Raw genomic sequence first — 25,871 nt, forward strand, 5'->3', positions numbered from 1 at the left:
TGTACAGGAAACAGCACTGGGCAGAGGAAGAATTTGAACTCAGCCAATCTCATGGGAGCTTTGGAGATGGATGGCCCTAAGGAGCTGTCCTGAATTGAGGATAGGAGATGGGTTATTTATAGCTTAGCATTGAGTAGTTATTGGATGTGGACTGTTCCCCAGGAAAAACAGCTTCCTTTAGTCCAGGGCAATTCCCAGAAGGAACTCAGCTTCCAACACTCCCAAGATCTGGGAAATGACTCTTCCAGTCCTCCTTGAGGGGTGATTTCCAGGTGTACCACAGCATCCACTAATGCCGGATATGTAAACATGAGGTAGAACTCTGTGCCAACCCACCTGCTATACCACCATTAGTGTCCCTCAGGCTGAATGAAGTTTGTTAACACCAAGACCACCCAACACTTTCGTGGTGCCCAGGGGGATGGGCCATACTTTTTATAAGTTTAGCCTAATCCACTCAGAGGACACTCACCTCTGCCCACTATTCTTGGGATAATGTTTGTTTACTCCAAACATCAAATATATATATTTTTAATGGGAATGGGAAGATACCAGCCTGTCAGAATGATTGTATCCAAACACCCAGCAGGCACTAAGCACGTCTGGCCACAGTCCCACAATTCAAGGTGAAGCCAGTTGATCTGACAGATTGACTTGATTATAAATCTAACTCTAACTGACAAGAAAGGCTGAAAAATAGCCAAAGATGACAAAACTAAGCAAATGCAAAAAAAAAAAGAAAAAAAACCCGGAGAAGCAATACCCAATTCTTATTTAAAAATTTAGACTTTGAAGACAAAACATTAAACAGAAATGAACGTGATACTATATAATGTTTGCAAACCTTTATGCACCTAGCAAATGCTCTTAAAGACAAAAGGAAAGTTGCTAGCAATAGAGGATGGAATTTAAGCACAAATTTTAATGAGAGATATTAATACACATTTTTTATAAGTCAGCCGGTAAGTAGATAAGAAATGATATGGAAAATTTGAATAATATGACCAACAATTTTGATAATCTATACTGTCAAGATAATATTTTTCTTCTAAAACAGTAAAAGAGTGATTATGTAACATCAATGTCAATATCCTTTATCTACTAGCCCATAATTTAAATCTTGAAAAATTCTAGGAAGTAGAAATCTTTCAAGATATAACCTTCCACTACAGCATAAGAAATCTAAGAATGATAAGAATATAATATTAAAAATTTGGAATTAAAAAGAAAAATAGACTGTTACATAATTCTAGGGTCAATGAAAAAAAAATTAAAATGACACTTTAGATATAGAAGCCTATAAAATGCCATCAAATCAGCACTCAGAATACAATTAATAGTCTCAAATGCTTTGATTATTATATAAAAATTATCAAAAACAAAGAATTTATCTATGGTTAAGAAGAGAGACCTAAAAAAACTGTAAGGAAGGCATTACGAAGCAAAAACACAAATGCTCTAAAGAAAAGATAAAGAATTAGCATTTATCCTTAGGGGGAAAAAAAAAACAGGAAAAGAAAGACCCCTAAAAAATAAAAGAGAGAGGAGGAAAAAAAAAGGAAAATAATTCATGTTGTCATAAATGAGAAAATAAAAATAATCAGATCAAGTGATGATAGGCTATTAGGTTAAAAAAAGACCCCCATAATAATATATATTCAACTATACATTGTTATCTTATTTTGTAACAAAGAATAACATTCTACACACACCATCCCCCATATAATTGTTCATATGTATAAAAAAGTCTGGGAGGATATACACAAATCATTAACAATAAGTAACTCTTTGAAAATATAGATGATTTGTCTTTCATTCCATATAATCCTGTATTATTCATATTTTTACAAAGTAGAAGTATTAGCTGTTTTTTTTAAATAATTTTTATTGTGCTTTAAGTGAAAGTTTACAAATCAAGTCAGTCTGTCACATGTAAACTTATATACACCTTACTACATACTCCCATTTACTCTCCCCCTAATAAGTCAGCCCGCTCCCTCCTTCCAGTCTCTCCTTTCGTGACCGTTTTGCCTCTCTACCCTCTCTACCCTCCCATCTCCCCTCCAGACAGGAGATGCCAACACAGTCTCAAGTGTCCACCTGATACAAGTAGCTCATTCTTCATCAGCATCTCTCTCCAACCCACTGTCCAGTGCCTTCCATGTCTGATAAGTTGTCTTCGGGAATGGTTCCTGTCCTGGCCCAACAGAAGGTTTGGGGACCATGACCGCCAGGATTCTTCTAGTCTCAGTCAGACCATTAAGTCTGGTCTTTTTATGTTTTTTTTTTTTTTTTTTTTTATGAGAATTTGGGATCTGCATTCCACTGTTCTGCTCCCTCAGGGGTTCTCTGTTGTGCTCCCTGTCAGGGCAGTCATCGGTTGTGGCCGGGCACCATGTAGTTCTTCTGGTCTCAGGATGATGTAAGTCTCTAGTTCATGTGGCCCTTTCTGTTTCTTGGGCTCACAGTTATCGTGTGATCTTGGTGTTCTTCATTCTCCTTTGATCCAGGTGGGTTGAGACCAATTGATGCATCTTAGATGGCTGCTTGTTAGCATTTAAGACCCCAGATGCCACATTTCAAAGTGGGATGCGGAATGTTTTCATAATAGAATTTATTTTGCCAATTGACGTAGAAGTTCTCTTAAGCCATAGTCCCCAAACCCCCGCCCTTGCTCTGCTGACCTTGGAAGCATTCAGTTTATCCCGGAAACTTCTTTGCTTTTAGTCCAGTCCAGTTGAGCTGACCTTCCCTGTATTGAGTATTGTCCTTCCCTTCACCTAAAGTAGTTCTTATCTACTATCTAATCAGTAAATAACCGTCTCCCACCCTCCCTCCTTCCCCCCTCTCGTAACCACAAAAGAATTTGTTCTTCTCAGTTTATACTATTTCTCAAGATCTTATAATAGTGGTCTTATACAATATTTGTCCTTTTGCATCTGACTAATTTCACTCAGCATAATGCCTTCCAGGTTCCTCCATGTTATGAAATGTTTCACAGATTCGTCACTGTTCTTTATCGATGCCTAGTATTCCATTGTGTGAATATACCATAATTTATTTACCCATTCATCCGTTGATGGACACCTTGGTTGCTTCCAGCTTTTTGCTATTGTAAACAGAGCTGCAATAAGCATGGGTGTGCATATATTTGTTCGTGTAAAGGCTTTTATTTCTCTAGGGTATATTGCGAGGAGTGGGATTTCTGGGTTGTATGGTAGTTCTATTTCTAACTTTTTAAGAAAACGCCAGATAGATTTCCAAAGTGGTTGTACCATGTTACATTCCCACCAGCAGTGTATAAGAGTTCCAATCTCTCTGCAGCCTCTCCAACATTTATTATTTTGTGTTTTTTGGATTAATGCCAGCCTTGCTGGTGTGAGATGGAATCTCATTGTAGTTTTAATTTGCATTTCTCTAATGGCTAATGATCGAGAGCATTTTCTCATGTATCTGTTGGCTGCCTGAATATCTTCTTTAGTGAAATGTGAGTTCATATCCTTTGCCCACTTCTTGATTGGGTTGTTTGTCTTTTTGTGGTTGAGTTTTAACAGAATCATATAGATTTTAGAGATCAGGCGCTGGTCGGAGATGTCATAGCTGAAAATTCTTTCCCAATCTGTAGGCGGTCTTTTTACTCTTTTGGTGAAGTCTTTAGATGAGCATAGGTGTTTGATTTTTAGGAGCTCCCAGTTATCGGGTTTCTCTTCATCATTTTTAGTAATGTTTTGTATTCTGTTTATGCCTTGTATTAGGGCTCCTAACGTTGTCCCAATTTTTTCTTCCATGATCTTTATCGTTTTAGTCTTTATGTTTAGGTCTTTGATCCACTTGGAGTTAGTTTTTGAGAAGTATTAGTTTTATAACATCAAAATGCATTCCCATTTCAGAAGAAATTAAGATAAAATATTCAACAGCTTAATTTTAATCATAACATATTTTTTATTGTTGTCTTTGTTAGTTGCCATGGAGCTGATTCCAACTCATGGAGACCCCATGTGTGCAGAGCAGGACCGTTCCAAACGGTTTTCAAGGCTGTGATCTTTTAGAAGCAGATTGCCAGGTCTGTCTCCTGAGGCGCCTCTGGGTGGGTTTGAACCATCCACCTATCATCTAGTAGTCAAGGGCTTAACTATTGGACTCCCAATACCATATTTACCAGCTTCTTTTTAGAAATGCTATGCATCATGGTGATTTGCTTATATAAAAATGCCAAAATAAATTAAACTAAATGAAACTGGCCTTAATTTGTATGACCTGCTTTAGAAAGGTTTTTGTTTCTTTGTTTGTATTAAGTAAATAGCATAGAGGAGGCCATTTTTCCAACATGGAGACATGTAGGCACCTCAGCAGTATTTTGATACCATGTTTTAAAGGAAGAGACTGACTGCCGAAGAGGAATGAAAAAGCTAAGCACTTAAACTTCAGCCAAGGTCAAAGCTGAATGAGGGTGTACTACGTTTAGGAGGGGGGAGGAAGTGCAGAAAAAAGTGATGGATGGAAAAAAAAATGCTCTCATTCCTGTTCCAATTTCTCCAGTTGGTCTTTACTCATTCATCACACACATATTAAGAATCTAATATATGCCAGGCACTGTGCTCAATGCCAGAAGTGCAAAGCTGAAAATTCTAGTCTGTCATTTTAAGTAGCTCATGGTCCTAGAGGGAGTCAAGCATGTAAACTGCAGCTTTAATGAGTCAACTGCACATAACTTATTCTGTAACACAGAGCATTGTAAACCAGTGCTTCTCAAACTTTAATGTGCATTCAAATCACCAAAGGATCTTCTTAAAATGCAGGTTCTGATTCAGTAGATCTCCAGAGGTCTCTGAGATCCAGGGAATTTCTAATAAACACCTCTAGTCCACCAACCACAGCTTGAGGTGCAAAGTTATAGAGCTTCTAACCCTGGGCTTATCTCTAGTCTACCTGTTCCAAGCACACCCACAGATTCTAATTTTTCATCCACTTTTCCCTATTCCCACCTTCATTTTACTCCACTCATTCCTTACTCTCTGGTTAGATGATCTCATCCAAGCTCCTGCCTTCAATAATAACTTAAGCCAAGAAAGATCACAACTTCACTTTAACCCTCTTCTGAGCTCCAGATTCTCCTACCCAGATGCCTACTGGATATCACAAGTTGTTTGTGTCAAAGACATCTTAAACTCAGCACACCTAAAATCAAATTCACAATACTCTTCCTACCTGCAACCATTCAGAAAATACTGGCCATTATAAGAATTTCACCTCAGTGAGTAAACCAGATATGTTTGAGACTCCTACCTTATCCGATCTACTGCCCAGTCCCGTTGACCTCCTCCATTTATTTCTTATCCAGCCATTCTCTCCACCTCTAATACCACCATCTCGGCTCAATACTCAATCATCTCCAACCTAGGTGATAAGAAAGGTGTCATAACTGATTATAGATTTCCAGTTTCATCCACTTAATCCAACATTCATACTTCAGTCACACTCTGTTCAACGGGTTGCCTCATTCTTAAGATCAAGGGAAGACATAGTTTTCCATTTGTTTTTCATGGACTTTCTCCTACCCCACTCCAGCATCCTGCTGTATCTCCACAGACACCTTGGCCTTCTTTTGGCTCCCCTTATTCCATGGTCCCTCCTGTGCAACACCTTTTCACCGCCTATTGCTTCCACCAGGAATGTTCTTCTCTCTTAAATCAAATTTCTTGGTTATAGGCCCTCATAGTAGGTTTGCCTTTTCTTTCAAGCACTTGCCACAATTGAGTTCTTTCCATGGTTTACATAATTATTTGATCAATATTTGTAAGCTCTGTAAGGAAAGGGACCCAACCAAATCCACTGCTGTCAAATCAAATCTGACTCATAGCAAACCTACAGAACAGAGTAGAACTTCCCCATAGCCTTTCCAAGGCTGTAATCTCTATGGGTGGAAACCCTGGTGGTGCAGTGGTTAAGTGCTACGGCTGCTAACCAAAGGGTCGGCAGTTCGAATCCGCCAGGGTCTCCTTGGAAATTCTGTGGAGCAGTTCTACTCTGTCCTATAGGGTCGCTATGAGTCGGAATCGACTTGATGGCACTGGGTTTGGTTGGTTTTGGCTAATCTTTACGGAAGCCTACTGCCACCTACATCTTTCTTTAATGGAGCTACTGGTGGGTTCAAACCACTGACCTTTTGGTTGGCAGCTGAGCACTTCATCACTGCACCAGCAGGGTTTCTTAAGGAAATGGACAGTGCTAGATTTTACTTGCCATTGACTTCCATTTGAACAGCATTTGAACAAAGTAGACATTCAAGAAATATTTGGAATGAAAGGTTGATTAAAAATGATTCTATACCTAAATCTTCATGATCACATCAGATAACTGAAAGATTCCAGAGAAGCTTGGAAGCTCCACTTCAGAGCAATCACTCCTATTATACAGCTCTCCTCCAGGAAATTATTTTCAAAATATAAAGTTTGCAGTCTGCATTCATTTGAGTTAAATGAATAGGCAATTCTACCCATGCTTTGTAGAATTTCAAATCCAATTAGAATTTACCGAGCCCAGTCTGGGCAAGGCTGTGTAATAGGCGTAAGAATAAATGTACAATTTTGGTGTCTTATCAGATTGATTAAAATAAACGTGTCATTCTAGTTTAGAGACTAGATTACTATCAAAATCCACAGTCCATATGGCTCTTAGATTTGATTTATTTAAGCAATTTTTGGTCTCTCATCTCAATTCTATCAAACATTCAGTGTATGGCATAATTGTAGTTTCCACTGATTTTTGTGACAGATTGAAAGATCCCTTAAATAGATCAGCTGGGAATATTCAGAACCTCACCATTTTATTGAAGCTTACTTAGATATACAGGGCAGACAGAGTGGGAAAAGAGGGATATATCAGAACTTCGTAAAACCAGGGAAAGAGCCAAAACTCACCAATCGAACAATTTTATTTAAATATTTGTCTTATGCCAAACCCTAGGTTGGGAGGAGTTGAAAATAATCATTTTCCATTCTCCAAAGAGATTCAAGGAGTCCTGGTGGCACAGTGGTTAAAGCACTCAGCTGCTAACCGAAAATGTGGGTGGATATAACCAGCTAGCCGCACTGTGGGAGAAAGATGTGGCAGCCTGCTTCCATAAAGATTTACAGTCTGGGAAACCCTATGGGTTGCTATGAGTTGGAACTGACTGGACAGCAGTGAGTAAAGATATTCCAAGTTTCAAAGGCAAGACAGACCAGTCAAGGGATAATTACAATAGCAGGGCTCAGTGCACAGATGATTGGGCAGGCAAAGAAAAGGGGACTATAAAATTTAGGGAGGGGATGTTGGTAGGGGAAAGAGGTTTAAGTATGGCTGCCATGAAGAAAGGATTCTTAAGATAACAACTTCAGAGTTGTGGTGGTTGGGAAGACAATCTGGGCAGGGGAAACATAGTTTGTTATTCCAACTGTATCCTACTGGCAATAGTTGGAGGCCAAGGCTTTTTGAATTTTATGAAGGTCTGTACAGATTCTTTTAAAGCACCTAGAAAACTTTTCACATGAGCTTTGTTTTCCTCACAAATCATATTTTCATGTGCAAATAAAAAACAGAATTGTGAAGTGCTGAAGAGCTTTTTCTTGAACCATTCAGTCTGCACCAGCATTATGAGAACACTTAAATCATTGTGCTACTAAAACTATGGCATTTTGTAGCAAATGTGACTCTGACCGGATTAACACAGCACTCTTATAGCCAGTAAAATTAGATTGCTTGCCCTCCTTCAAGGGAAAGCATCAGATTGGATTCATGGTTTAAAATTCTACGTATTTCCCCCACAATTTCCAATTCTTGTTATTAACTCACATTATGAAATTTGGATTTCTATGAGAGAATAAATTTCTAGGTCACTGCAGTAATTGTTTTTATGACACTCCTACCCTCTCTGGCTCCCATCACTACATACTCAGACATTTATTCTCATCTTTTTTTATTTTGCTTTTTAAGCTTTACTGTGTTACAGTTGACAAAAAAGCACATATTTAATGTGTATAATTTGATGAGTTTTGACAGATATATACAACAATGACACTACGGCCACAACCTAGATAATGAACGTATCCATTAAAATAATTCCTAAGTCTTCACGCCCCTTTGTAATCCTTCTCTCTTCTTTCCAGTCCCTAAAGCTTGTCTGCAGGAAACCTCCAATCTTCTTTCTGACACTATATATTCATTTCCATCTTTTTTTTTTTTTAGTTTTACATAAATGGAATCATAAATTATGTACATTTTTGGTCTGGTTTCTTTCACTCAGTGTAATAGCTTTGAGATTCATCATGCTGTAGTGTGTATCAGCTGGACATTACTTTTTATTGCCAACCAGTATTCCATTGTACCACATGACATGGGTTTTTTTGTTTTTTAATTCATGTGCCTGTTGATGGACATTTGGGTTTTATCCTGTTTTTAGCTATTGAAAACAAAGGTGATATAAACGTTTGTGTACAAGTTTTTGCATGTAGGATGGATAGATAACATCATAAGTGTACGTTTCAACATTTTAAGAAACTTCTAAACTGCATTCCAAAGTGGTTGTACCTTTAATCCTTTCCTTTCTATGAATTTTTTTTACTGAGCTTTCCAATTTCTACAAAAAAAAAAAGTCTGTAGAGATATCGTGATGGCTAATCTTACACGTCAACTTGGCTAGGCCGCGATTCTCAGTATTAATATAATATGCCTCCATTTTCTGATCCCCATAAGTAATATAATATAATCACTTCCATGATGTGATCTGATATGATCAGCCAAACTATTCTAAGGGGAGTTACCTTGGGGGTGTAGCGCACACCCAATGTGTATATGGACGTTCTGGCAAAGCTAGCTTGCTTGCTCTGGATCCTGTTTCCGGCTCGTCATCATCTGATCTCCAGTTCTTGGGACTTAAGCCAACAGCTTATTGTCTGAGCTGATGATTCTGGGTTTGTCAGCTCCTGAAACCACATGAGTCAGGAAAAGCCTCCAGCCGATGCCTGACCCAGTGACTTTGGAATCTGCCAGCCTCCATAGCCATGTGAGCCATTTCCTTGAGACAGTCTCTCTCTCTCTCTATATATAATATACCTACCATACCTGTTGCCATTGAGTCAGTTCCAATTCACAGCAACCCTATAGAGTTTCCAAGGAGCGGCTGGTGGATTCCAACTGCCGACCTTTGGTTAGCAGCTGAGATCTTAACCACTTGGCTACCAGGGCTCTCTCTCTCTATATATATATATGTACATATTTATACATTTCAGTAGTTTTGCTTCTCTAGAGAACATAGCCTAAGATAAACACTGACTTCGACTCCACGGCACTGGGTGGGCATTACACTGAAACTATTGATCAGTGTGAGGACAATGAGATGTTCACAATAATTGATTCTTCCCATCCATGAACATGATATATCTTTCCATTTACTTAGGTATTTTTTTCATTTCTCTTTGCAATATTTTATAGTTTTCAGTATTTTGCACATCTTCTGCAAGATTTATCAAAAATAATTGCTTTAATGTTCTTGTGATTTTTTTTTTAGTTTTGATTTCCAGTTTGTTGCTAGTTTATAGAAATACGATTGATTTTGTATATCGATCTTTAACTTTTACCTGCGATAATTAGTCCTGGTACCTCTTCTGCAGATTCCATTGGATTACCCACAGGCATGACCGTGTCATCTTTCAATAAAGACAGGTTAACATCTTTTTTTTTTTTTCCAGAAGACATCTTCTTGATGCCTTTTATTTTTATTCTGTCACTTTCTCTCTCTCTTTTTCCTTTATTTCACTGTAAAGAAATAATATCAGTGTGATTATTGATATGATTGATGTGCTTAGGTTTAAGTCTATCATATGGGATTTGTTTTCTATTTGTTCCATCTGTTCTTGGTTCCTCTTTTTTCTCTTTTTCTGCTTTATTTTAGATGAGCTGACTGTGTGTGAGTATGTGTATGATTCCAATTTATCTCCTCTGTTGGCTTATTAGCTATATAACCCTATGTTTTGATATTTTACTGGCTAGATAATTAATAATAGATAATAATGAAGTACTATCAAGAATTAAAATGCAATACTTCTTGGATGAAGAACCACCTTAATGAATTTGCTTCCTTCTCTGATCTAAAGTAATCTAAATCTGAACTCTTAAGCTTTGGCCTCCAATACAACTCAACTTCCAGGAAGTCAGCATCCCTTAATAATAAGAGCTCAGTGGTTTAGAAGACAGCGAGAATCAGCTCTGGGTGCTTCCATCAGATCTTCTTATGACCTTGGAGAAGCTACTGATACCTTTGGTAAAGGGTCTCCTTCATCTGCATGATGAGAGGATTGGGAGAGGTGACCTTTAATTTGCCTTTGAATTCTGAATCTCTTTGATTCTATTCTCCCTGGAGTCCCTTCTGGTTAAAGGGAATACAGTGCATCAGAGTTTTTATCAGTTAATCCATACGAATTTTATGTACATAAGAGCTCACACTTTTTTAAGTTTAATGAACATTTCCACATTTACAACAGGAAATGAATTTAACAAACATGTCCCCTGAGGGGGCAATGAGGCACAATTGTTCCCCACCTGTAAAGCAGCTGCTGTCACTGTTTGCTGACCTGCTGTCATTACTGAATGCTTCAGCGCATCTTTTTACTGTTAACATTGTGCAAAGCCAGCTCTTGAACTGACCATAATTGCTGTACTCACGGTTTGCCTCTTTTTTTTTTTCAAGAACGTAGAAAAAGATGTGACTAGTAGCATAAGCTGCATGATACAATGTTATGGTACTTTAAAAAAAACTGTATGTTATAACTTAAGTTCTCACCTTAAAGAGATACAAAGTGTTATTTTATGTGGCATCTGTGATAATGTTGAATGTACAAATGGGAACTTAAAATTAGCATGTGAGGCCTATAGCGATATATCAAAAAAAACAAAAAAAAACCCAAACCCATTGCCATCAAGTCAATTCTGACTCATAGTGACCCTATAGGGCAGAGTAGAACTGACCCATAGAGTTTCCAAGGAGCACCTGGTGGATTTGAACTGCTGACATTTTGGTTAGCAGCTGTAGCACTTAACCACTACGTCCGCCACCAGGGTTTCCTATAGCAATATGGCTTCCATCAAAATACACTTGGAAAAAGAAATAGCCAACTAGAAAAGCATTTACTAGGTTATAGGCCAGCGATTCCCAAATCCCTGTGCATTTTGGAATTGCCTAGGGATCTTTAAAACTTCCAAAGCCCCACCCTCGCACCCCACCCCAGATCAACGAAATCACCCAGCCTCAGTCTTTTTCCAAGATCCTGGGTTATTCCAAGGTACAAACATGCAATCACTCTGATCAGCTTTGTGCTGAGCACTTTGCATGCATGATTTCATTGTGATTCTGGCACGAATTCCATGAAGTACAGATCCTGTTGTAAGCTATAGACCATAACGCTACAACTAACAAGTTACTTGGAAATAAAATGGCTTTTGGCAAATTCAGTTGGGTGAAAAAACAAGTGAAGAGGGAATTGAGTGTAAAGGGAAATGTACACACATTATACCAGCTCTCCAGCTGGCCCAGGATTTGAACCAGCTGTGTGAAATTTTGAGATTTCCAGTCACTGAAAATGAGGAGAGGACTTTGGGCAATCCCTCTGTTATGCCTCCAGACTTAGGTCATGGCGGCGTCCAAAGAGAAAACAAGTACGAAAGGATCCGAGCCTAACCTAAACGGAATGGTGCAGCAACGGTCCAGCAAAGCATGTGGAGGAGAAAATCAATGCCTAGTTCTTATCAAAAGCCTGGATCTATGAAACATTCTTCATAGATGATGACCTGAGGATAAGCCAGCTTCCACTCCTGAGGGTCCGGATTTTTCCCTAAAAGAGGAGAGGTGATATAGCTACATCATTTTCACTGTGTTGTATTTTAACATGGGGCTTTCAGCTTGTCTCGGGAGGTGCTGTTAAGGAATACTTGTAGGACATTTTCCTGTCTAATACAGATCTCAGTGACCATTTCATGGATAAGCCACAGGAGGCATTTCTTCCCAATTTGGGTATCAGGAAATTTTGTGCTTTCCCTTAGGAAATGCTGTGTTTTGTCTTCCCAACAACGCAATTTCTATTATTTCATCTTTTCCTAATGTGACTTGACAAAAAGTTCGGACACACATCTGTGCCCCCTCTTCAGTAACCACAAAACATAAATGTTCACAATTTTATGTACTGAGATTCCCTCTGAGCTAATGCTGTAGTCATTGTTAGGTGCCATAGAGTCAATTCTGACTCATAGTAATCCTACACACTAAAGAAGAAAACACTGCCCGGTCCTGCGCCGTCCTCACGACCATTGTTATGTTTGAGCCCATTATTGCGGCCACTGTGTCAATCCATCTCGTTGAGGGTCTTTCTCTTTTTCACTGGCCCTCTGCTTTACTAAGTATGATGTCCATCTCCAGGGACTGCTCCCTCCTGATAACATGTTCAATGTATGTGAGATGAAGTCTCGCTATCATTGCTTCCAATGAGCACTCTGGCTATACTTCTTCCAAGACCTCTGTTCATTCTTCTGGCAGTCCATTGTATGTATATTTAATATTCTTTACCAACACCATAATTCAAATGAATCTATCTTTCTTTGGTCTTTTTAATTCATTGTCCAGCTTTTGCACACATAGGAGGTGATTGAAAATACCATGGCTCGAATCAGGCACACCTAGTCCTCAAAGTGACATCTTTGCTTTTCCATACTTTAAAGGGGTCTTTTGCAGCAGATTTGCCCAATGCAATGCATGGTTTGATTTCCTGACTGCTGCTTCCATGGGCATTTATTGTGGATCCAAGTAAAATGAAATCCTTGACAACTTCAATCTTTTCTCCTTTTATCATGATGTTGCTTATTGGTCCAGTTGTGCAGATTTTTGTTCTCTTTATGTTGGGGAGTAATCTGTACTGGAGGCCGTAGTCATTGACCTTCATCAGTAAGTGCTTAATCTAATATTACTACCTTTAATTACCTCCATTACTCCCTGGTTTCTTATTTTTAATCTTTTATAATTGTGTGTATTTTATATGCTCCTTCAAGCCTCTTATAAATACATTTATATTTATTCCTATAGCTCTTGCAACATGTCCACCTGTAGCTGTGAAGTTTCTGCAAACAACACATAAGGTCTAAACACGATTTCACTTATAGCAGCATCACTTTCAAGCTGGCAGGATACTTGCAATATTCAAAGAAGAATGTAGAATAGACATATAGTGTAAAAATACAGCAAAGATGAAAAACATACATCATCCATTTCCATGTTAATCTTGAGCTAAATGTTAATCCCGCTCTAAAACTCATGAGTTATAGAATGTTTACATTGCTTCTACTTTCACAAACCTTTTAATTTTTATTGTGCTTCAAGTGAAAATCTACAAATCAAGTCAGTCTTTCATACAAAAATCTATATACACCTAGCTATATACTCCTAGTTGCTCTACCCCTAATGAGACGGCACACTCCTTCTCTCCACCCTCTATTTTCATGTCCATTCAGCCAGCTTCTGTCCCCCTCTGCCTTCTCATCTCCCCTCCAGACAGGAACTGCCCACATAGTTTCCTGTGTCTACTTGATCCAAGAAGCTCACTCCTCACCAGTATCATTTTCTATCCCATAGTCCAGTTAATTCCTGCCTGAAGAGATGGCTTTGGGAATGGTTCCTGTCTTGGGCTAACAGAAGGTCTGGGGACCATGACCTCTGAGGTCCTTCTAAACTCAGTCAGATCATTAAGCCTGATCTTTTTACGAGAATTTGAGGTCTGCATCCCATTGCTCTCCTACTCCCTCAGGGGCTCTCCATTGCGCTCCCTGTCAGGGCAGTCATCAGCTGTAGCCGGGCACTATCCAGTTCTTCTCGTCTCAGGCTGATGTAGTCTCTGGTTTATGTGGCCTTTTCTGTCTCTTGGGCTCATAGTTACCTTGTGTTTTTTGTGTTCTTCATTCTCCTTTGCTCCAGGTGGATTGAGACCAACTGATGCATCTTAGATGGCTGCTTGTTAGTGTTTAAGACCCCAGACACCACTTGCCAAAGTGGGAGGCAGAATGGTTTCTTACTACATTTTATTATGCCAATTGACCTAGATGTCCCCTGGAAACATGGTCCCCAAACCCCTGTCCCTGCTACACTGGCCTTTGAAGCATTCGGTTTATTCAGGAAACTGCTTTTAGTTTAGTCCAGTTGTGCTGACCTCTCCTGTATTCTGTGTTGTCTTTCCCTTCCCCTAAAATAGTTCTTGTCTGCTATCTAATTGATCTTTCTTTTTCTATCTAATTAGTGCATACCCCTCTTCCTCTCTCCCCCCTCTTGTAACCATCAAAGAATATTTTCTTTTCTGTGTTTAAACTATTTCTTGAGTTACTTTCATGAACCTTCGAATACGAAGAACCAAAACTGTCAATAGGCCAAGTTTAGCACCAAACCTATCATCCAAAACCAAACCAAACCCGTTACTGTTGAGTCAATTCTGACTCATAGCAACCCTAGGAGGTAGGAAGTGGTTTAAGTTCTAGGAAAGGATTTGCTTTAAAATTCAGGCAAAGTATGTTGCTGAAATTAAAATTATTTAAAATTGTTTGTGGTTATCACTCCTTTGCGAGAGATGCATTTCAAACACTTTAAGGTATACAGACAATTCTTGGGCCTATCAATGTATTTGCCCCCAAAGAAGTTTAGTGTTTTGTATTGTTGTCATAACTCCTTTTCATGAAAATCACTGAATGACTTAAAAATAAAGTTTCCCTGACATATTTGGGCACAGGAACATGTGAAAAAACATTCATTCTGCTGGACTAAACTTCTTGTCCTCTTTACAGTTGAACACTTCTCTGCCATCTCTTTAAGGATAGGGATTTTCCCTTGCTAGCTGGTGTATCACGAGCATGCAGAGCAGCACCTGGTAGAAAGTGGCACTAAGTGAACACTTGCTAAATGAAACTTAAGGGGTTACCTCTACTCAGCACATACCAGCTATTTAATATTTACTTAATGTGTGGATAAGGAGCCCTGGTGGAAGAATGGCAAAGCACTTGGCTGCTAACTGAAAGGTGAGCAGATTGGAACCCACAGCAACTCCACAGATGAAAGGTATGGCAGTCTGCTTCTGTAAAGATTACAGCCTTGGAGCCCCTATGGGGCAGTTCTACTCTACCTTATAGGGTCCATATGAGTTGGAGTCAACTCAACAGCAAGGGGTTAATATGTGGCTAAACATTACTTTATTTCCCGTTCTACGCATGTCTTCAAATCTCTGTTTCCTCTCCATTCTATGCCATTAAACAGCTTTCTGTCTATGGGGCATCTACTATTTCCCTATCACTGAAGCAGAGCAACGTATTGATTATCAATCACTTGCCATTAAAGAGTTTACTTTTCTCTTATGGAAACAAGACATTACATGCAAAACAATAAGAAAATATCCAACTTGACACACAGACCAAAAAGGCATTAACTTGCATATAATCAAGTGTGTCATGGCAGGTAATTTCAAAAAATAATTTTTAGTGATGACTCATTCTCTTTATAAAAAGGTGAATGTACATAAGCATAACACACACACACACACAAACACACGCATACACATATACACAGTAATTCCATAGACAAGCATTTTACAATTTTTTAGAAGTTTATTTTCTAAGTATTCATATTTAATTATTTGTATGTATAATTCAAAAATCAGGACCCAGAAAATGTGTAGCCATTAAAAATGAAATGATCTACAACAATGGGGCAGGACTGCAAGATGCTGACATTATTCCTCTTGGGATTTCAAATGGGTATGCCTTTTTTATGTCCTTTCTGCTAGAGCTGTTCAGTGTTGCTCTTAATGTGAACTGCTACCTGGTTTTCTCCCCTGAGAACAGTGCACTTGAAGAAGTGAATGAGGCAAGTCCTGGGCAGAGCCTGCATTTTGCAGATGTTCGTTAAGGGCACTTGAATCAAAGACACTTTCATTAATACTAGTTCCCAAAATTCAAAGTCATGGCTTTAAATTAACTAACATTCTGCACTGAAGGAGACTTTCAGTTACTTGTTCCTGAATACGTTAGACTGATTATTACGGCATGAATAGGTAGGAATAACTTTGGGCAGTGAGGACAATTAATCCTTCAAATGAACCATCTGACTGAAAAGAAAGTTTTGCTTTTACCCATTTATGGGGTGGTATATTCTGTATTTTGTAATCCTAGTTTTCATTAGTTTGTTGCTCTATTTTTTATGTTTCTCACCATGTGTCAAGCACTCAGAATAATTTATAGTTGGGAAAGCTTTTAACATTTTAGCAATCACCTTCAAAATCATTATTTCAAATGGTCTTTGTTATAAACTTAGGAAATAAGTATACACTGATGTACTAATAAAGATATCAAGGTTTATAGAAGTAAAGTGAGGGTGATAGAGAATAGCCAAGAGATGGGGCTTGGACTTCCTGGCTGCTTGGCATGGCTGTTTGATAGTGTTCTCATCAATGCAGTGTGGTAGGCATAATGCCTCACTAGCTTAAAGGGAAATTTCTTGGCCTGTACTTGCTGTATTTCTCCCATCTTATGAACAGAAGGTGTTATGATGCTATGTGTTGAAATTCTAAACCCTGTACCTCTAAGTGTGGCCCTGTTCAGGAATAAAGGTTTTCTTTTGTCATGTTAATGAGGTCATACCAGAGTAGGGTGGGTCCTAAACCTAATCACTTCTGAGTTATAAAAAGAGCACAGTTGACACACACAGTGGAAAGATAAATAACAAGGAACATCAAGTAAAGCCAAGGTTCACCAGCAGACACCAGAAGCTGGGAGAGGGGCTTGCAAAAGAAACAGGCACAACCAAGGCCCTGATTTAGAGTTTTAGCCTCCAGAACTGCGAGAAATTAAACTTGTGTTCTTTTAAAGCAGCTCACGTGTGGTATTTCTGGGTACAGCAGCATTAGGTAACTAAGACAGAAGGTGAAACAGATTTGATCCTACAGACACAGAAAACTACATAAAGGAAGGTAGAGCAACAAGTAGGAAGGAACCTGGAAAGCCATCACTGATCAGAGAGGCTCCACTATCCTGGGATGTCAGAGTATTGATATGAGACACAATTTATCTCTGATCCTTTTCATGACACTGTATTTTATGGGTTTTTAAAATAATATTTGAGTTATAACAGCTTTACTTCTGTCCTAATTTGTATAGAGATGTCTGCCTACCTACCTACTTACCTATCTACCTATCCAGGCATGCATACTTTACCCATTTCCAGTCTTAGGTATGTTCCTTCTAGTTCCACCACCTACTTCACCCCATACCTTATCACTTGATCTTTGGATGCCTGCAATCACTTTCTCTTCACTCATGAATTCTCCTTGGTGGAATTCACTGAAAATAAGACTGCCATACTAAATCTTTCTTAAGTGTGGCTCGTATAAAATTACTTCCCTTGTTTGGACGTCTACTACTGATTCTTATTAGCTTTGAAATAATGCACACCCTCTGCAACTTCTGTTACCTGTATGTAGGTCCTGCCCAGTGCAGCTTTGGGTCAAAGAAAGTACACTGAGGTGAGGAAATAGGAGGGTGTTTACTGCAAGCACGCAGGCAAGGAGCAAGGAGGTATATATCTCAAATCAAGCTCCCCAAACAAAGGGAGGCAGAACCTTTTATACCATCCCTCACAAGGAAGTACATACAAACATCACGGACTACATAGGCTATCATGACACAGAAGCACAGAAGGACAAATTGCGTGATTCTCCTGTATTATATATAGAAAGTGGAGGATAAACCCCATCCTGGGCAGAGATTTTAATATTCAGTTAGGTCTTAATGGGGCTTAGGTTACTTTAGGGCACTTTTGAGGCTAGTAAACTGGTTCTGCCTGGTTTAAGGCAGAAACTGAGTTACAGATGGCACTCAGAGTCTTCAGGGCAATGTGCAGGTAGAATAGGTCTTGCTTGATAGTGGCTGAGCAGCTGCTGGCTGCACTTGGTATCACTTATATTCAAAGTTCTTCTAATCTCATCTTGCCATATAGCCTTTACCAAATTGTCCCCTTAGTTACTTTTAAAGTTCAGTTCAAATTCCATCTTTTCTATCTAATCTTGCCCAATGAACTTAGCCTAAATTAAATCAGCTTCTTGACTTTTCATACTTCTTCTTATTATTAGCATGTACTAATATCATGTACTATATAACTTAATTCTTATCTTTCATCCTATATTAAGATGCTATCTAAATGAAGGGGATATGATTTTTTTAAAAATGGTGGGATTTATCTGCCATTTTCTATACATTAAAATAAAATAAAAAATAAATGAAGGGAATAGGATTTAAACTTATTTTAGACCCACTCCTGTGACTTACTAAATGAGGAAGCATCTGGTTGGATTGGATACCTACTGAAATGAGCTGCTCAGTAAACTCTGTAAGATTCTGTTATGGGTTGAATTGCGTTCCCCCAAACTATGTGTTATAAATCCTAACCCCTAATACCTGTGCTTACGATCTCATTTGGGAATGGGTTTACTTTGTTATGTTAATGAGACAGTGTTAGTGTAGGTTGTGTTTTATGTCAATCTCTTTCGAGATATAAAAAGTATTAAACAAACAAGTGAGTAAGCAGAGATGGCGGAAGAGAAATGCCAAGCCACATGAAGATCGTCCAGGAGCAGAAGCCCAAAAAAGACAAGGGCCTTCCTCCAAAGTAAACAGAGAGAGAAAGGCTTCCCCTAGAGCCAACCCTAGAGCAGGCATCCTGAATTTGAACTGCTACCCTCCTGAACTGTGAGAACATACATTTGTTTGTTAAAGCCATGCACTTGTGGTATTTCTGCTATGGCAGCACTAGATAACTGAGAAAGCTTCCTCCACGGCAAAGCAGGAAAGAGACTGGGCACATTCCCTCATGAGAACAATCCTCAGCATTAGACAGCCTGGACTATTCCAACAGTTCACTAAAAACTAAGGCTGGAATCATGTCCGTTTAGTCTCTCGTCTATCCTAACTTGGGCTTTGGTATCACTTGTACACTTTTCATTGTGTAAAGAGTTTCCATCAGTAACGAGGTATATAAGATGCCTGGAATGTTATTCACTTTCTTCTGACTTCACTTTCCCCGTCTGTTCAACAGGGACAATATTTTCTACTTTACTGCACTGTCTTGGCTGTTGTAAGCATAACCTAAATTGATATGTGTAAAGTGGTAAGTAGGAGCCCTGGTGGCTCAATGGTTAAGTGCTCCACTGCTAACCAAGAGGTCAGCTGTTCGAACCCACCAGCAGCTCCACAAGAGAAAAGACATGGAGATCTGCTCCCGTAAAGATTACAGCCTAGGGGACCCCAGGGGGAATTCTACTCTGTTGTAAAAGGTTGCTATAAATCGGATTTGACTCCATGGCACACGACAACAACAACCAAGTGTTAAGCACAGTGTCTACTATGTTGTGAGTGCTCAAAATTCACTTTCTCTATTTTTGTAGAGAAACTAAACTAGGGAACTTTTCTTTTTAATTTCATTTTTTTCCAATTCATGATACAATTCTGGGAGAGGGTGACACTAATGAATATAATATAAAAATCAGTTATTTGATGCACAACTCACCACTAAAAACAACTGCTACTTACCCTTAAAACATTTATTAAGCATCTACTATGTGTCTTTTACATACTATGAAACCAGTTGTGTCAGGTTGATTCTTAATTATTAATGGCAACCCCATGTGTATCAGAGCAGTACTTGCTCTGTAGGGTTTTCGATGGCTGAGTTTTTGGAATTAGACAGCCAGGTCCTTCTAAGGTGCCTCTGCATAGACTGAAACCTCCAATCTTCCAGTTAGCAGCCAAGCATATTAGCCACTTGCACCATCCAGGAAATCCTTCTACATGTTATATACCTGGTTAAACTTTTCAAGATCCAATTTTTTCTTCTTTGAATTTCTTTGATACCATGTGTTTTCATTAATGGAAGGCATGCCAAATCAAGGAACATTTCTGAAATTTTGTTATAAAATATGGATTTTGATACATATTTAGTGGCGCATTTGTGTCCCAAAAATGTTAAAATTTTCAACATGGGTCAATACATACATCTAGTTACCTAAGGTATCTCTGGTTTTCCAAATATGACACACACACATACACAGAAAAATCAAACTCACACACACACACACACACGCACACACAAAACCCCTTGCCATCAAGTCAATTCTGACTCATAGTGACCCTACAGGACAGAGTAGAACTGCCCCATAGGGTTTCCAAGGAGTTGTTAGTGGATTCAAACTGCTGACCTTTTGGTTAGCAGCCGAGCTCTTAACCTTTGTGCCACCAGGGTTCCAAACCAACCAGGCCTCCCTTACTATCAGACAGGAAGCCATAAATATGCCTACAAGGGTTATCTATCTGTACAAAAGCCAAAAGAGACAAAAGTTGGACGTAATCACACTTCCTTGATGCTCTGCGTCATACCTAAACTAAGCCTTCTACTGTAGTGAATTTTTGCCCAAGAATGTTTCTGTTATTTTTCACATTACACAATCCCCCTACTGAAGGGCGGCATACACTTTCAGTGGGACAAGCACCCTCTCAGGAAAACTGAGAACCCAAAAATTTTTGTGGGCTCATTCTGTCCCAAGAACCATAAAACGGTTTAAAGAGCACATAAGGAGCCCTGGTGGCACAATGGTTAAGTGATTGGCTGAAAAACAAAAGGTCAGCAGCTGAGCTCTTAACCACTGTGCCACCAGGGCCCAAAGTATGAAATAGCAGTACTTTAATAAAAATAACTATAATTCTATTACCATGCATATAACTTAATAATAATTGCAATTGTATAAACAAATTACAAGTCAGCATTCACATTTCACTAATAGTCCCATGAAGTTTTTTGGTTCTTTAATATGTTTGCTTTAAGTTGAATCCAAAAAAGTTCACACTTAGAGATCAATTTTTTGATGTTCCTCAAATCTCCTTAATTAATCTGAAGATTTTCTGCTCCATCTCTCCTTCGTTGTATTTTTCCCCCCTTTTCTTTCTGGTGTTTCTTTTAAAGAAGCAGACTTTCTGTACTATTGCGTGCCCAATAGTCTGGATTCTGTTAACACAACACCATGGTCATTTAACTTCTTTCCCTGACCATCATTTATCCTATAAATTGCTCATTAGATCTAGATGCTTGATAAGATTTAGGCTTGAAATTTTTGACATTAAGTATATTTTCAATAAAGTAATATTATAAAGTTTACAGAGCTTGCTAATTTATCTGATCCCCTCTCGGGGCACTGTGGAATCACTGAACTAAAATTGAGTTACTTTTGGCAGAGTATATTTATGTTTTTAGCATTCTGTTCAGTATTGCTTAGCCTGTGTTTAGGGTTGTTTCGAAAGCACTATTACTTTTACTACAGATGTGTTGACATTCTGAAATATTTGTGTAACATGCATGACCCGTGTTTGGATTTTTCTGTGTGTAGTATGTACAGATTCCAGAAAGAAAGCTATTAATCTTCTTTTTTTCCCAAAATATCAGAATCTGTTATTAAAATGACAATTATCCCCCTTTCTTTTGTTCCAAGTTTTGTTCATTTGAAGGCAAATACATACCCAGTGGTCAAATATGAAAAAAATGACATAAATATTCTTGAAGGATTTGGAATTGGAAATGAATACATTTGCACTCTTATTTTGGCTTCTATCCTTATTTATTAGCCCAGCAAGTATACCGAAATAGAAAGAAAAAAATGCATTAGGTGCGTTTTCTCTATACTCTCCCTTGGAATGGGGAGCACAAAGCATCAGAAATCATGAAGTTTCAGTGAAGATGGATACTGCATTGGTACGTTTTCCTGTCTTGTTATGCGTAGCAGAGATGTTGCTCCTTTTCTGAGGACAAAAGGACAGTACTGTGCCCTCCCCTACATCCACAAAACACACAGGAAGTCGCCTTTTCTTGGGCCACTTCCCAACAAAGGGCAGAGCAGATGGAGTTAAAAGTTTATGAAAAAATTAAAGGCTAACATCTCCAGAAATTTAGAGCCTGACCTCAGTGCCTTGCATGACAATTCAAAGTAAACAGAACGCAGCTGAGAATGCAGGCTGTGTGCTTAATGTATTCTATTCAGTTCACTGCCAGAAATGAATTGTTGCATTGTGGACAAGCTAAAGCATCCAGGAATGATTCAACGATACTTTCAAGCAGAGGGCATCAGAGTGGTCCATTTAGAGCATCAGAAAAACAACTTAGCTGTATCTGAAAAGACAGGTAGCTGATGAACACTCCAGTAAACACCAGTGGAAGTCAACACTTGCTTGCTGAATATTTAGAGTTATTTTAAAATGAGGGATCTATAGAGCAGTAACACTTTAAGTCAAATAACAAATAGCTTGGTGTTATGCATTGAATTGTGTCCCCCAGATATATAGGTTGTGCACCCTAACATCTAATCCTGTGGTTATAATCTCATTTGGGAATGGGCTGTCTTTGTTACGTTAATCAAACTGAATTAGTGTAGGGTGGGTCTTAAATTAATCTTTTGAGATATAAAAGAGATTGAAAAAGCAAGTAAAAGAAGCAGAGATGGGCTAAGGTAGATACCAAGATGCGTGGAGATCTCCAAGGAACCAGGAAGCAGAAGCTGCAGAGACAAGGACCTTTCTCCAGAGCCAACAAAGAAAGACTCCCCCTAGAGGTGACACCCTGACTTTGGACTTCCAGCCTCCTCAAGTGTGAGAAAATAAATTTCTTGTGGTATTTCCGTTACAAGAGCGCTGGATAACTAAGACACTGGGTTTCAAAGGAAATACATGCAGCAGAAAATAAACAAAAGCTTTCAGATGTTTTATCTTTGATGTGGGGCCCCAATTTCAGTTAAATTTTGGAATAACCAGAAGTGGGGTTATTGAATTAGAAGCAACTTACGTTAAATATAAACAAAACGTAGAATCATAGAACTTTTTTAAAAAAAGTATCCTGTTGTTGCTGAGAATATACACAGCAAAATATACATCAATGCAACAGTTTCTAAATGAACAATTCAGTGACATTGATTATATTCTTTGAATTGTGCAACCATTCTCACCCTCCTTTTCTGAGTTGTTCCTTCGCCATTAACATAAACTCACTACCCTGGAAGGTTCCTATCTAATCTTTCAAGTTCCTGTTGGCAATCTGATTCCCTATAGGTAGTTATTAAAAGAGCATAAAGCTCAAGGCACACATTTTTTACTAGTTAAGCTAAACTATTGTTTGGTTTTAAGAAGACTTCAGAGGATATTTTTGGTTTAAGGTCTAAAGATTATCTCAGGACAATAGTTTCAGGGGTTCATCCAGCCTTCATGGTTCCAGAAAGTCTGGAGTCTATGAGAATTTGAAATTCTGTTCTGCATTTTTTCCTCTCTTCATCAGGATTCTTCTATGAAATCTTTGATCAAAATATTCAGTAATGGTAGCTGGGCACCATCCAGCTCTTCTTGTCTCATGGCTCAAGTTGCAGTTGTTCATGGAGGCAGTTAGCCACACATTTCATATCCTCCTTCTAGTCCTGACTCTTCTTCTTCCTCTGTTGCTACAGGCAAATAAAGACCAATTGTTGTGCCTTGTATGGCTGCTTGCAAGCTCTATTATAGTAATATTCACATACATACGGAGTACACACACATACAGACACACACATACACAATTATTAAGTGGGAGGCCATCTGAGTGATGTATACAGCCTCGTCGCCGTTGGCTCTGGAAGAGTAAATCAAGACATTCACACCCTTACCAGGAACCAGACAAATCTGAAATGACTTGCTCCTGCTGAGGTATTTGATCTTTGGTGCATTATATTTTTTTGCTGAATATGTATAAACTGGAATAGTACTTTACTGATTAATTTTATATTTTTGCTGATTATACACTTAGACCAAGTGCTATATATAACATCCCATGCTTTTAAATTTTAGACATTTTTTTGAGGACTGTTAGGCTGACGTTTAGTTGGAGAAAACATTTTAAGTGCAAGGCACTCTGTCCTGGACTGACCCATGTAAGAATGAGCTCCAGGAGCCCACATGTACTCTGATTACCGTCAACATGATAAAAGTTTAAGAAGGTTATTTGAGTTTTCCATAAGTCGGTACATGATTTTTGTATTTGAAATCATGAATAAAAATCCTCTATCACTACTCAGTAAAAGGTTAAGTGAAAGAGATAAACTGTAAAATGTTTAAAAATAATCAAATTGTGAAAGATGCTTAAGCAGGGGAGTATAAACGGTCAATTTAAAAACTTGATGAGTCATCATAAAATGATTTTCCAAAAATTGGATTAAAAGATATTTTTAAGTTAAATGTTACGTGTTTTGATGTCAAAAGAACAAACTTAAATTTTGTCTTTCAGAATAAGCCAGTATTTTACTACTGAACAAGAATGATTCTAAACAACTATGATTAGAAGACTGTGATTCACGTCGTATGTATGGTTTATTAAGTCAGCTTTCTAGTACTTAAAGATTATGACTCTTAGTTCAATAACAAGAAATTTCCCTTTATAGGTAAAAATGAAATATACTTTTTAAAAGAAGAGACATTGTGGCATCGGGTCAAAATTCTGAAAAATTCTAAACTAAATTCCCAAAACCAAAAACAAAATCCATCACCACTGAGTCAATTCTAACTCATAGCAACCCTACAGACTTTCCTAGAAGAAGAAAAATTCAGAAGAGAAATGAAAGAATTTCAAATATCAAAATACAACCTTTCTTACAGACAGAAAAATAACACATCTCCTTTACAAATCCCACTTCTCACTGTGTGTGATATGTTTTATAGAATAATTTCTTTCAATTTCACTGCCCAGAGTTGACACACATAGAGTAATTTAATAATCTTTCTGTTACCAAATCTTGTACTCATTGTATTAAGCAAATACTCTAATGGTTGTTAAAATTTTTATGGTAAGTCTTAATGGGAATCCCACTGGTAACTTTTCTTATTAATACACTTTAATCTTCTACTTATATACCCAGGCATTCCACTTCAAAATATAGGAAAAAAAATTCTAAGAATATTTTGGGAAAAGATTATTTGATCATAGGTATCTTTATTGGAAGAAATTTGGCTACATTATTAATGATCACAATGTAATTAAATCAAAATCATTTACACTCTTAATTTGAAGTTGTATTGCTTCATTACTAACCCAAATGGAGGATAAGGTAATTAATTTTTCAGGAAACAATTTCACTGCATAAAGTTAAATATCAATTAATATGTGTCTTAAATTGCCAGTAGTGTTTTGAAAAATTAATTTGCTCCCAAACTTTCAGAGTAGCAGAAATTTTGTTAGTGCCATCTCAATGTCAAGTCATTCACAAAGTAAAACACAGAGTGGATTTAATTACAACAATCACTAAGAACATAATTATGGTTCTATTTAACTTTGCTTATTTGAGCCTACCAGCCTAATTTTTAAGGTATAATCAGACAGAATCTTATATGCATACTAAATTTTCTAGGTATAGAAATAGTGATTACAAATGCATTATTTTGGGACAGAAGTGAAAGACATTGTAGTCTTTACAAAAATACAGAATCAAGAAATAAAGTCTATCTATTACCTGTTGCCATCAAGCCAATTCCGATTCAGACTGACCCAACAGGACAGAGTAGGACTGACCCACAGAGTTTCCAAGGAACACCTGGTGGATTTGATCTGCTGACCTTTTGGTTAGCAGCTGTAGCACTTACCCACTATGCCACCAGGGTTAATATAAATAAAAATAAAAATCAAATACATGTGAATTTAAAAGTAAACATATTTCATAATCTAAAAAAGTCCCAAGAATAAAGGAAGAACTACCTAACAAAATCACTCA

At 38.0% G+C, this 25,871-nt stretch overlaps 1 protein-coding gene across 1 annotated transcript in view; it reads right to left on the reverse strand.

Annotated features, from left to right (window-relative positions):
• SGCZ (sarcoglycan zeta) overlaps positions 1 to 10,026 on the reverse strand; it is a 741,877-nt gene extending 731,851 nt beyond the window's left edge. The window contains exons 1-3 of the mRNA XM_049866095.1: positions 9,618 to 10,026; positions 8,802 to 8,963; positions 5,287 to 5,397 (exon numbers count right to left, since the gene is read on the reverse strand). The gene's annotated coding sequence lies outside the window, so the exon portion shown is untranslated. The remainder of the gene's footprint in view (positions 1 to 5,286; positions 5,398 to 8,801; positions 8,964 to 9,617) is intronic.
• Between the last annotated feature and the right edge of the window lie 15,845 nt (positions 10,027 to 25,871).

This window comes from Elephas maximus, chromosome 22 (genome assembly GCF_024166365.1).
Source record: "Elephas maximus indicus isolate mEleMax1 chromosome 22, mEleMax1 primary haplotype, whole genome shotgun sequence".
Classification (NCBI taxonomy): Eukaryota; Metazoa; Chordata; class Mammalia; order Proboscidea; family Elephantidae; genus Elephas; species Elephas maximus.